Raw genomic sequence first — 12,252 nt, 5'->3', positions numbered from 1 at the left:
TATTATTATTCTTAAAATTTCTTATCATCTTCCCAAAAGGATGTTTCGGTGAGTGGCAAAGAGGTCTACTCATAAACAGGGGGAAAAAATCTGGTGGGGTGAAGAATGAGAGGAAAACAGGCAGGCAGAATGAAGCTGGGGGTGAACCTAGTGCCTAAAGCACACACTCCTAGGGCTTGTACATTTGCTAAATGTAATAGGTAGCCTGGGTTGTCAAGTTAAAGAGGGGCACTGGGTCAGTTACACAATTCCACTGTCCAGGAGATAAAAACAAGGTAAGAACGTGGACTCTGGAGCTGACTGCTTCGATTCAACTTGGCTCCATGCTTACTAGTTTTGGGACCTTGAGTAATAATAATAATACCTGGAATACCTACCACATGGAGTATTGGGAGAATTAGATAAGTTGATATTCATAAAGTGCCTAAAACAGTACACAGTAGTTACTTGTACATGTTATATAAACATTTGCCAAACAAACAAGCTAAAACAGTTGCTCAGAGAAAACACAGCTTTTCCTAGCAGTTTCTCTCACTGAGTGATGTGAGATTGAATTACTTAGCTTGGATGCTTAGGGGAAACTCAACATTCATCAATCCCAACCTGCTTGCACTACAATGCAGGAAACTGTAAGCAGAGAGTGGAAATCTAGTGGCCGAACTCATGTAGCTAAGGTGGTGGAAGAGCCAGGTCACCGGCTCCAGTCTGCTGCTCTTCCCAACCCTCCATGGCTGGAGCTGGCCCAGGGAGAGGATGCAGAGAATGGGCCTGTGATCTCTGCACCCAGCATGTCTGCAGGTTCCAAAATCCTGCCTTCCCCCCAACTGTCCTCTTACTCTCCAAACTCCCATTTGTCCCTAAGTACAGAGAGCAAAGAATGAAACAAATCAAGTGTGAGTGAGCCATAAACTCAAACACTCAAGGCACATGCACGTTCAAAGTGGATTTCCTTTGAATAAATCTCCAACTCTGGGGAGGAGGAGGAATGGATAGGTAGAGGGTAAAGGTTTTGGCAAGAATTTAAAATGAAATTGTCTGAGCTGGCAAAGTTCCACCACTTTCTAGCGAGACTGCACAGAAAGTTACCTAAGGGTCTCCAAGCCTCCTTTTCCTCATCTGTAACGTGAGGATGATAATCACTGCTCATGGGATCGCTGTGAAGATTAAATGAAATAACGTAAATTGCCCAGCACCATGCCTGGCACAGGGTCAGGAGCCGATAAAGATTATCAGGCATCAGCAACCTACCAGAAGAGAGAGATTTTTCCTTCACGCTCCGAAGAAAGGAGGCCACATGTTATTTCACCCCAGAAAGATTTTATTTCGGTGTTTTCCTCCTCCAAGAACCCAGTTATCTAGGGGAGGGGAATGGGGGGCGGGGCAGTGTCTGGAAAGAAAGCACCTGAAAGCCCAGTCACTCTAGGCCCATGAGAAGCAGTGCAAGGCAGCATGGATGTGGGGTGGAACCCAACACAATCACTCACTGTGGTGAGTTCCTGAGCACGTTCTCTTCCCCCTCTGACCCTTAGACAAACATTTGTTCATTGCCCAGAATATGACACATGTCAGCGTTTGCCATTACTAAAGTGCTTGTTCCTAAATGAGGAACTTTGAAAAATTGTACAAGAAATCTAGAAAGGCAGTGAATTGGGGATGAATCTCCCACTGGTGACAGTTCAGAAAGACTGGCAGCAAGGGACTTTGCAAAGTGCATGCTTACACACTCTCCTTCTTTTACAAGGAACGTTATGAAACTCTATAGTTCAGTCATAGTGAGAAATACTGGAAAACTAAAAAAAATTTTTTATACCTTAAAAATTCATAGAGAGTGAAGTAAGTCAGAAAGAGAAAGACAAATACCGTATGCTAACACATATATATGGAATTTAAGGAAAAAAATGTCATGGAGAACTTAGGGGTAAGACAGGAATAAAGACACAGACCTACTAGAGAATGGACTTGAGGATATGGGGAGGGGGAAGGGTAAGCTGGGACAAAGTGAGAGAGTGGCATGGACATATATACACTACCAAATGTAAAATAGATAGCTAGTGGGAAGCAGCCGCATAGCACAGGGAGATCAGCTCGGTGCTTTGTGACCACCTAGAGGGGTGGGATAGGGAGGGTGGGAGGGAGGGAGACGCAAGAGGAAAGAGATATGGAAACATATGTATATGTATAACTGATTCACTTTGTTGTAAAGCAGAAACTGACACACCATTGTAAAGCAATTATACTCCAATAAAGGTGTAAATAAAATAAAATAAAAAATGCAAAGAAAAAAAAAATTCAGTAACTCAATAGCTCCACTCTACTCAAACCAGTCATTGGACAGAAATGACATGTCTTATTGCAGATTTTAATATTCAAAGGGACTTTGACTTGTCCATGTATGGGTGGCAGCTGCTGGGAGCTGCAGGCTCTCTGTGCACGCACAGGGGTGCAGGTGGCCAGACGTCTTTTGTCTGGGAAGCAAGAAGAGGCAAAGTGCGTCCACCAGGAGCCAGCTACGTGCCTCTAGTATTTCACTCAACACCCCCCGGCCCTGTGTTAGGGGATCCTTTTCTCCCCTCCGGCATTCTTGCCAGTCCACAAAACAGGAATCTCTGCCCTCTTTGGGATACTGGAGAGCTAGCTCACACCCATCTTTCTCCCTCTCCTTCATTTCTTCCCAGGGAAGGGAAAGACTTCTCTTTCTGGTGAGATTGGAGAAGCGCCCTGAAACGTGGACTCTCTTTGTTAGGCTGGCTGTGTGTTGAATGAAGAGTTTTTTCACTGTTTCTTCTTTCCTGTGAGAAGAACAGTTGGATCCCAGTCCACAGTCAAGGGGGACACATCTTTCTCCAGAATTCATGGGTTCGAGGCAAGCTGAACACTCTCGTGTGTCTGAGCTGTAGCCCCAATTCTGCCCATGTGCAGGTCCAGGCTTGGTCAGGGTTGTGCCATTTTGAAGGTCATTTGGTTGTAGGTCCAGTTGAAGTGCTCCAACATGACCACCAATAAAGCTGCTATTTTCATCTCTGTCTGACTATAAGTATGACTATTTTTTAATTGTTCCAGAACCAGATAAGTCCTACTACCCAGAAGAGCTAGAAGGGGGCTTGAAAGGGATATGGTTCAAGTCTCTATCGTACAGGTAAAAAGCTGCGAACTGAATGCCCTCCTGCTGGCTTGCCCTCCCAGACCCCACCGAAGCCAGCAGCATAATGAAGTAGGTTGCCCAAGACTGCTCGGTTGCCTGGCCTTGCCCTGCTCTATTAATTAAGCACTGCCTGAGCACTGTGGCACTGCATAAGCCTGCTTTGCACTGGACCCTACTACATCTCATCATCGTTCACATAGACTCCTCGCCTCAAATTGTTCTGTGCTTGTTTTCACTCGCTCAGAAGCACCTGAGTCTACATTCTCTTGTCCCTGCTCAGACTCCTGTGCTTTGCTGGGGCACTATCACCAGGGTCTCGGGATGTGTTCCTGTTCTGGATCTGACCCCCGGGTCTCCTTGCCCAGTGTTCCTTCTGCCCACACCAGGCAGGTACTCGCTGTGAATTATAGTTGGACTTCTCTTAACAGTGGACTCTATTAAATAGAACAATAGTTTTATCTCACTGTGTGATTCAGAGATGGTTGCCAGGGAAACCACTGGGAATATGTTTAATCTGTAAATCCTATAATTGCCCTAAATTAGAGTAATTCATGCTCTCGCTTCAAATGCATTTGGACTGAGCTGGCTGGGAAGCAGGTGAGGAGGAGAGAATGATCACAGGTTGGCTCCCATGGCAATCTGTTCACACTCCTTATAAAGTGATTTTTCCACCGCTTTGCCAAAAAGGCTATGGGGATTAGAGAGGAGGCCAGAGGGAACACCATGATGTCCTTCTACTGGACCCAGAAATCCAGAAAACCCAAGAGGGCAGTCTCTCCCTTCTTATGAATTCAGGTGGTCATAGCAGAGGCACTGGGGGCTACACCGGTAGTGATGAAGAGAGGTAAAGGAACATCTGCAAAGACTTTTTATTTTAAAATGGATTCAGAATTCTAACACTGTAATTCACAGGGGGCTGCTAACTCCAAATGGGGAGGATTAAGCTACTTGGAAAATTTTATCACCAGCAAAAAGCAGGGTGGTCTAAATGTAAGATCATGGTGTCAGATTGGGAGGAGGGCCCAGCATCATCTCTGCCAAGCCTTTTCTTTTTTTTTTTTTTGCGGTACGCAGGCCTCTCACTGCTGTGGCCTCTCCCGTTGCGGCGCACAGGCTCTGGACGCGCAGGCTCAGTGGTCATGGCTCACGGGCCCAGCCACTCCGCAGCATGTGGGATCCTCCCGGATGGGGCACGAACCCGTGTCCTCTGCATTGGCAGGCGGACTCTCAACCACTGCGCCACCAGGGAAGCCCAAAGCCTTTTCTTGATCCACGTTCATTTTCAGAGGGTCACCCACACTCTGCTCTTGCACATTTCCAATGATGAGGAACTCACTCCTCCCTAAGACAGCCAATTTTACTTTTAAACAGCCCTGATTGTTAGGAAATCTGCCTTATAGTGTGTCAAAAAATGGGATGCAGGGTGGGTGGCACTTTCCCTGATTGATGTAGTTGACTGGCTAAGTTCCCAGAGGCTTGTTTATAAGTTGAGACATATCCTTCCTCTGTCCTATAGGCTCATCATCAACAAGCCACACTGGCTCTGGGGCCCAGGACTATCCATTCAGTTAGGGACTCCTACCTTCAGATGGAGGGGAGAAGCAGTGGGGGAAAAAACAGAATGTTCCTTGATACAACGCTTGATTAAGAACTAAGAGAAGGGCTTCCCTGGTGGCGCAGTTGTTGAGAGTCCGCCTGCCGATGCAGGGGACATGGGTTCGTGCCCCGGTCCGGGAGGATCCCACATGCCGTGGAGCGGCTAGGCCCCTGAGCCATGGCTGCTGGGCCTGCACGTTCGGAGCCTGTGCTCCGCAACGGGAGAGGCCACAACAGTGAGAGGCCTGCGTACAAAAAAAAAAAAGAACTAAGAGAAGAGCCACTGTCTCTAGGGCCCCGTGATGTTTATTTCATTGCGGTAGAAAACCAAAATCAAAGCACAGACCCTGTTGCCCAGCGTAAATGTCATATGAAACTCTTCTTTATACAATATCAGGATCAACAGAGGATGACTCGGTGTTTCAGATGTCGCTACATCTGGGGGCGGGTGGGGGGAGTCGCTGTGCCCTCTTTTGGAAACACCATAGTTCCATGAATGCAGCTGAAGGTCACATTAGCTCGTGGCTGCTACATCCCAGTGGTGATTCATGTTGGAGTCTGCAATCAGTGAGAACCCCCAGACTGCTTCTCCTTTGTTGGTGCATCATTACATGGCCCACACCCCAGCTCTACTGGAACCGTGGATGTCCAGGGCTCCTAGTTCCTTGTCTGCTTCTGTTGTCAAGTTTATGAGCTCACCTTCAGCATTGGAAAATTCAGGATCGTAGAGGTGGCAGCCTGCTGTCTCTGGCTCTTTGGCACCTCTCCTGGTCTTTAAGGTCCCAGGAGTTCACTGCCTGTGAATAATTGATCTCACTGGCATGGTCCCGTTCTCCTCAGCTCTAACTTATCCAAACCAGTATGTTTAATGAAACTAAATGTCTAATCCACCTTTATCTCTCTTTCCAATTCCTTGACAGAAAAGTTGGAGGAAAGGCAGGGGCTGAGGAGTCCTGCTCCTTCTCTGATCTACTGAAGCATCATAATTAGTTTATCTGATTATATATATATATATATATATATATATATATATATATATATATAAATTATCCATGTGAGAGGTAATAGTATAGGATTTTGGAAAAAGACTTCCAACCTGAGTGTCTATATTTTGTGTAGCCCTTTCACATTGTTTAGTATTGCTTGTTTTTGTGCTACTTAATTGTTTTAACAAAGAGTTCCCGGGTCTATAAAAATGGACACATTCAGTTCAGTCACTTTTATGCAAAATCTAGTTTTATGTGCCACAAAGCCATAACCAAGGTCTGCCTCATTGGAGAGAAAGATTCCAGGAAGAAATAAATGGTCATGAGTGGCAACTTTGCAAATTTCAAGCTATGAAACGATGGCAGACTTCACTGTCAAAGGGGCCCTGGGTTCTCCAGAAAGTCCAAATCCCAGACAAGAAAGGATCCTAATTTTCTCTCTGAATTCTACTCAAAACTTACTAAGAAACTAGCTACCATGTAAAACTGGAAAATTATACTTGCTAGAATGTGGAGGGTGTGGGTAACCTCAGTCTTAGAGCAAGAAGTCTGACTTAGGAAGCAGGGGTGGGAAGACAGGACTGGATTCTGAGGCTACATCTATGGGAAACCTTTTAGTACCATACACTGAAAGTCAGGAACGCACAAAGACGCTGAGCAGGAAAGTGGGAAAAGGGTTATTCTATAAATCATGTGTGTGTGTGTGTGTGTGTGTGTGTGTGTGTGTGTGTTTGTGTGGCTTTACACTTCATAGCTCTGCATCTTTGGTCAACTCACTTTACTTCTCAGATTCTCAGTTTCTTCATCTTTTAAAAGGGGGCTTAAACCGGCGTCATAATGTGCCAGGATTTTCTTGAGAACCAAATGAAGTCATGGAGGATATTAGAAATGCCCACCATTGTCTCCCTGCTCCCTCTAGGCAGTACACTCCCCTCTCCCACCCTGCTTTGTGTTCTGTGATCTACCCCCAGCCCCCAACTCCCTTCTCTACTGGGGTTGATTAGAATGAGGTAAGCAGCTACACCAAAGAGTGGTGAGCTGGCCTCAAAGAAATCCATCAACATGCTGAGCGCATTTCTCTTTTGAGATTTTTCACTGAGAACTGAATTTTTTTTTTTTTTTTTTTTTTGTGGTACGCGGGCCTCTCACTGTTGTGGCCTCTCCCGTTGCGGAGCACAGGCTCCGGACGCGCAGGCTCAGCGGCCATGGCTCACGGGCCCAGCTGCTCCGCGGCATGTGGGATCTTCCTGGACCGGGGCACGAACTCATGTCCCCTGCATCGGCAGGAGGACTCTCAACCACTGCGCCACCAGGGAAGCCCGAGAACTGAATTTTCAATTTCATTTAATTTTGATTAATTTAAATTTAAATAGCCACATGGAGCTAGTGGCTATCATACTGAACAGTGCAGGCTTATAGATTTATTCTCTGGAGAGGGTAAAACAGAAACCAAAGAGCTGAAAAAAATTGAAGAGATTTTCTTATCATGGGAAAAATTCGCACACCAAAGATGCTGCAGATTCAGAGAAAGGCCAAAGAAATACAAAGGAAACAAATGGTATTGCCTAAAGGTGTTTGGGAGGTAGAGATGACTGTGAAGACCAGATAATTTCTATCCTGACCATCTACACCAAAATTCCCTGTTAATAGAATCCAATAGCCAAGTGTTAAAAAGCATTTCTGGCACTATGGAGAACTACATGCTATGGAGTCTCCACTACTATGAAATGAATACAGCCTGATAAAACATACCTTTTATTTCATTCCCAGGCTTGAGAGAAGGGATATATGACTCTTGCACACCCACACTCACCCTTTCCCAAAGATCTGAACTCACAGTGATAAGTGATAAGTATGAGAGAAAGGTAGCGCTGCCCTGCTGGCAAATGCTGATATTAAAACCAAAAATCGAAGCTAAGTAACAAGGTGAAGAGATTAAGTCTGGGATTCTATAGGGGGGCTAAAGTATAAGCTGGGTAACACTGACTCTCAGCAAATGCCAATACAATTCTGCTCTGGAGAAAACTTCCTCATTTAGGGTTTCTAGGATTTCCACAGATTAAGATCAACAAAATATAAGCTCTTAATAAAATTTAAGAAACCAAAACATAAGAAGTCAAACCACTTTGGGCCAGAGGCAGCAGAAACAAAGTACACCAGATTTAGATCTTCAAGGACTTTAAATATTAAAATAATCATATATAAATATGAAATAACTATGTATGAAATCCACAATCATTTTGAAAAATGATTTGGTACTGCTTAGTGAAGTTGAAAATTTGCTAACTCTATGACCTATCAATTCCATTCCTAAATACATACCTGGAGAGACTCTTGCACATGTGCACTGGGAGACCTGTAACGAGAATGTGAAAATGAATGAACTACAGCTATTTGCATCAACTCAAAAGAATCTCACAAACATAGCTTTGGATTTTAAAAAAATGTAGCTCACCTAGGGTATGATCTTTTTCTAACATTCCCAAACGAGCAAGGTGAAACAATACATCGTTTAAACATTCATAAGAATGTGATAGGGACTTCCTTGGTGACACAGTGGTTAAGAATCTGCCTGCCAGTGCAGGGCACACAGGTTTGAGCCCTGGTCCGGGAAGATCCCACATGCCGCGGAGCAACTAAGCCCGTGCGCCACATCTACTGAGCCTGTGTACCCTAGAGCCCGTGCTCCACAACAAGAGAAGCCACCACAACGAGAAGCCCACGCACCGCAATGAAGAGTAGCTCCCACTCGCCACAACTAGAGAAAGCCTGCACACAGCAACGAAGACCCAACACAGCCAAAAATAAATTAAAATTAAAAAAAGAAAGAATGTGGGGGCTTCCCTGGTGGCGCAGCGGTTGAGAGTCCGCCTGCCGATGCAGGGGACGCGGGTTCGTGTCCCGGTCCGGGAAGATCCCACATGCCGCGGAGCGGCTGGGCCCGTGAGCCATGGCCGCTGAGCCCGCGCATCCCGAGCCTGTGCTCCGCAACGGGAGAGGCCACAGCAGTGAGAGGCCCGCCTACCGCAAAAAAAAAAAAAAAGAAAGAATGTGATAAAATATGAAAATAAGGCAAAGGAACAGTAAACAACCAAAGCCACACATGACCTTCTCTATCTAAGTGGTGATTTGCCATTGGGTTCACCTCCCTGAAAATAACTGCGGGCACCCCGTCCTTGCTGGGGGTTGTGTCCCAGTGAGTAAACTCACTCTTCTGAGGATGCCAGCCGAGGACCTGGTGGGAGGTAGTGGCGTTGCCCACTCAGCAGCCTTTGACTAAGGCTGGGACCCTTGCCTCTATCCACAAGCTGCTAGCCCATTTCTCATCTGGGGGTGATTCAACCCTCCTTAGAGAGCCTTTGAATCATGCAGGGGAAAGTTCCTGATTGCCACAGGGACTTGGGAACCAAAAGGCCAGCTCTCCCATCCTTGGAGCCCTCTGCGTCTCTCTGTTTCGTCTGTATATGTGATGTTCACTCCTGCCCAGCTGGTAACTGCTGGCCTCTGGGAAGCAAGCAAGTCTCCGCCCAGACCCCTCAGGACAGAGGGCTGCTGGTCCTAACTTCAGAATCTTTAGGGCTGCAGATGCTCTGTCCTCACTCCTTTCCTGCTTGGGAGCAGTAAGTCGTCCTCGTAGTAAGATGTGGTTAAATTCGGTTGAAGTGGACAGTTACAGAACACTTGCTCGCTGGTCTGTCTGCCCAGGAGCAGAAAACTGGCTTGCTCCAGTTCTAGCTGCATTCTCAGAACCACTCTGTGTCCTGGGCTCTGTCGTCCTGTGCAAAGCTGAGCAGCGCCCTCCCTGGGACACCCTGGGAACGTACACGACTGGTTGCTCTGAGAAAATGCCTTGCCGTGAGGAGAAAACATCCATGGCTGTGGCTTTAGAGGATCAGACCACTGCCAGCTTGTGGGAGTGACTTTATGAACACTGGATGGAGGGCCCCTCTAGAAGAAGGCAGCCCCAAGGCCAGGGTGCATAGCTTGATGAGGAGTGAGAACCTGCTCCCTTGCCCAGGTGCTCTTGTGCAGTGCACATGCTGTACCACTGTACGTAGTAGTCAAACCCTCTTGTTCCCTATCAGTCTGGTGACCCAGCCTTGGCTTCATTCAGGAGGAGACTGCCTTTCTGTGACTGCTTCGTGGCTGCCTGAACTGGACTCCAGTTCTAAAGAGATGGGTCCAGGTGTCCAGCCCCTATGGCCTGACATTCAAGGCCTTCTCCACTCTGCTTCCAATTTGTTTTTCTGTCCACTACACATCAGACTTTCTAGGCAGTCTACTCTAGTCACTGTCTTCCAAAAAATGCTTGTGAAATTTCATCTTCACACTCTCACACTCTTCCTTTATCCTGCCCTGTTATCCACCCACTTGAAGACTCAGCTCATTTTCACTTCTCTGAGAAGCCGTCCCGAATTGCCCCATCTCAGAAACCACTGCAAAGCACCCACTGTACTTCCCTTCCCATTGGTCACTGACTGCACAGCTCGTGTACTGAGAGCCTAGCTCCCTAAAAAAGATCATACGTTTCTCAAAGGTAGGAAGCTTTTTTTTTTTTTTTCTTTGTGGTACATGGGCCTCTCACTGCTGTGGCCTCTCCCGCTGCGAAACACAGGCTCCGGATGCGCAGGCTCAGCGGCCATGGCTCACGGGCCCAGACGCTCCAGGGCATGTGGGATCTTCCTGGACTGGGGCATAAACCCATGTCCCCTGCATCGGCAGGCGGACTCTCAACCACTGCGCCACCAGGGAAGCCCAAGGTAGGAAGCTTTTGAGGAGACTTATGTTCCCCAACTTAAGAAACTTGCTGGAGGGTATTATGCTTAGTGAAATAAGTCAGACAGAGAAAGACAGTACTGTATATTTTCAATTCCATATAGAATCTAAAAAAAATAAAACAAATGAACAAATATAACAAAACAGAAACAGACTCACAGTGGTTACCAGTAGGAAAAGGGATGGAAGGAGGGGTGAGATGAGAGTAGGGAATTAAGAGGCACAAAATACTATGTCTAAAATAATCTACAAGGATATATTGTATAGCACAGGGAATAGAGCCAATATTTTATAATAACTAAAAATGGAGTATAATCTATAAAAATACTGAATCACTCTGTTGTACACCTGAAACTAATATAATAAGTCAACTATACTTCAATTAAAAAATTAATTAAATAAATAAGAATCTCACTGAGCAGTTACCATGGTAACAAATAGCTTCGCCTATTCTCTCAGATCAAAACAAACAAACAAACAAACTGTTGGAGAGCAAGGAATCTGGCTCCCTGCCTGGACTGGTAATGAGAACATCAGGACAAGATTGAGGCCAAATCCGTGAACCTGGTTTAATAAGTTGCCCATGAACGCAGCCTGGGCTACTTTGGTCCCATCTCACAGAAAGTGCTTCGTTCTGGAGATACTGGTCCGCCTGTAGCTCACACCCCTGAATGCCAGAGCGGGAAGCACTTGCTCTTCATGAGTGCTTGGAGGCCACATGGGCTGAAGCTCCTATAACAAGAAAAGCAACTGTGCCTCACAGGTGGAGGACCCACCTAGATGTTGGCTGAGTCAGATTTATGAGCTTAAGAAAGAGATGCTTTGGATGGTTTTCAAACTCTTTGGTGAGTTTGCAGCAATTTCAGACCACTTAAAAACTCAAATCCACCACAACTCAGCACAGCATGTTTCAGAAAATCCCTGGAAACGGGCATCTTTGCTGAGTTTCCCTAGTAACAGCATCATTCCACAGGTATGACTGAGCCCCTCTGCGATCCAGGCACACCCCTAGGTTCTGGACATATAGCTGGGAACAAAAATGGAACTCTGCTCTCACAAGCTTCCACTCCAGCTCAGTGTCTAGCTCACTTTTCACAGGATCCGAGCACTTGAGCAGGTGTTAAGGCTGTGACAGGGAGGTCACAGGAGCCCCTGGGGTAGGGAACACAGCACACACCTTTCAGAAATATCTTCTCAAACCCCACTGTTCAAAGTGTGGTCTGTGGACCAGCATCCCCACAACCTGGGAGCCTGGTAGAAATGCAGGATCTCAGGCTTCTCCCGAGATCTTCTGAGTCAGAAACTGCACCTGACTAAGCTCCCTGGTGAACCATGTGCAGGTGAAGGTTTGGAAAGCACTGCAATAGAACATGTCCCACACAAAAAAGAGTAGATGGTCAAATAAGTTTGAGGAAGAGTCTACCCGGCCCTCCCTCACAGACTCAAGCTGGCATGCGAAAGGTGCAGATGTCCTCAGAAAAGGAACTTGTTTAAAATACCAATGTTCCTCAAACTCACTTGACAGCCCAACAATGACTCAGCACCTGTAAACATTCGACTGAACTAGTGTCCTGTGAAACCTACCTTGGGAAAAACTGTGATGGCTCTCCGACAGTCACAGTTTCAACTTACTTGGTTTAAACAGTCCCAGATGGAATGAGCCCATAGCACGATAACTGGCAGATTTGCTGAGGCACAGGTTTGAATCATGCCTACTGCTGGGGCTCTGGGCAAAAGTCTCAGCTCTGGGGA

Source organism: Mesoplodon bidens (genome assembly GCF_964165515.1).
Source record: "Mesoplodon bidens genome assembly, chromosome: 2".
In the NCBI taxonomy this organism is placed as follows: domain Eukaryota; kingdom Metazoa; phylum Chordata; class Mammalia; order Artiodactyla; family Ziphiidae; genus Mesoplodon; species Mesoplodon bidens.
The sequence above is the reverse complement of the archived record's forward strand: the minus strand, read 5'-3'. Positions refer to the sequence as shown.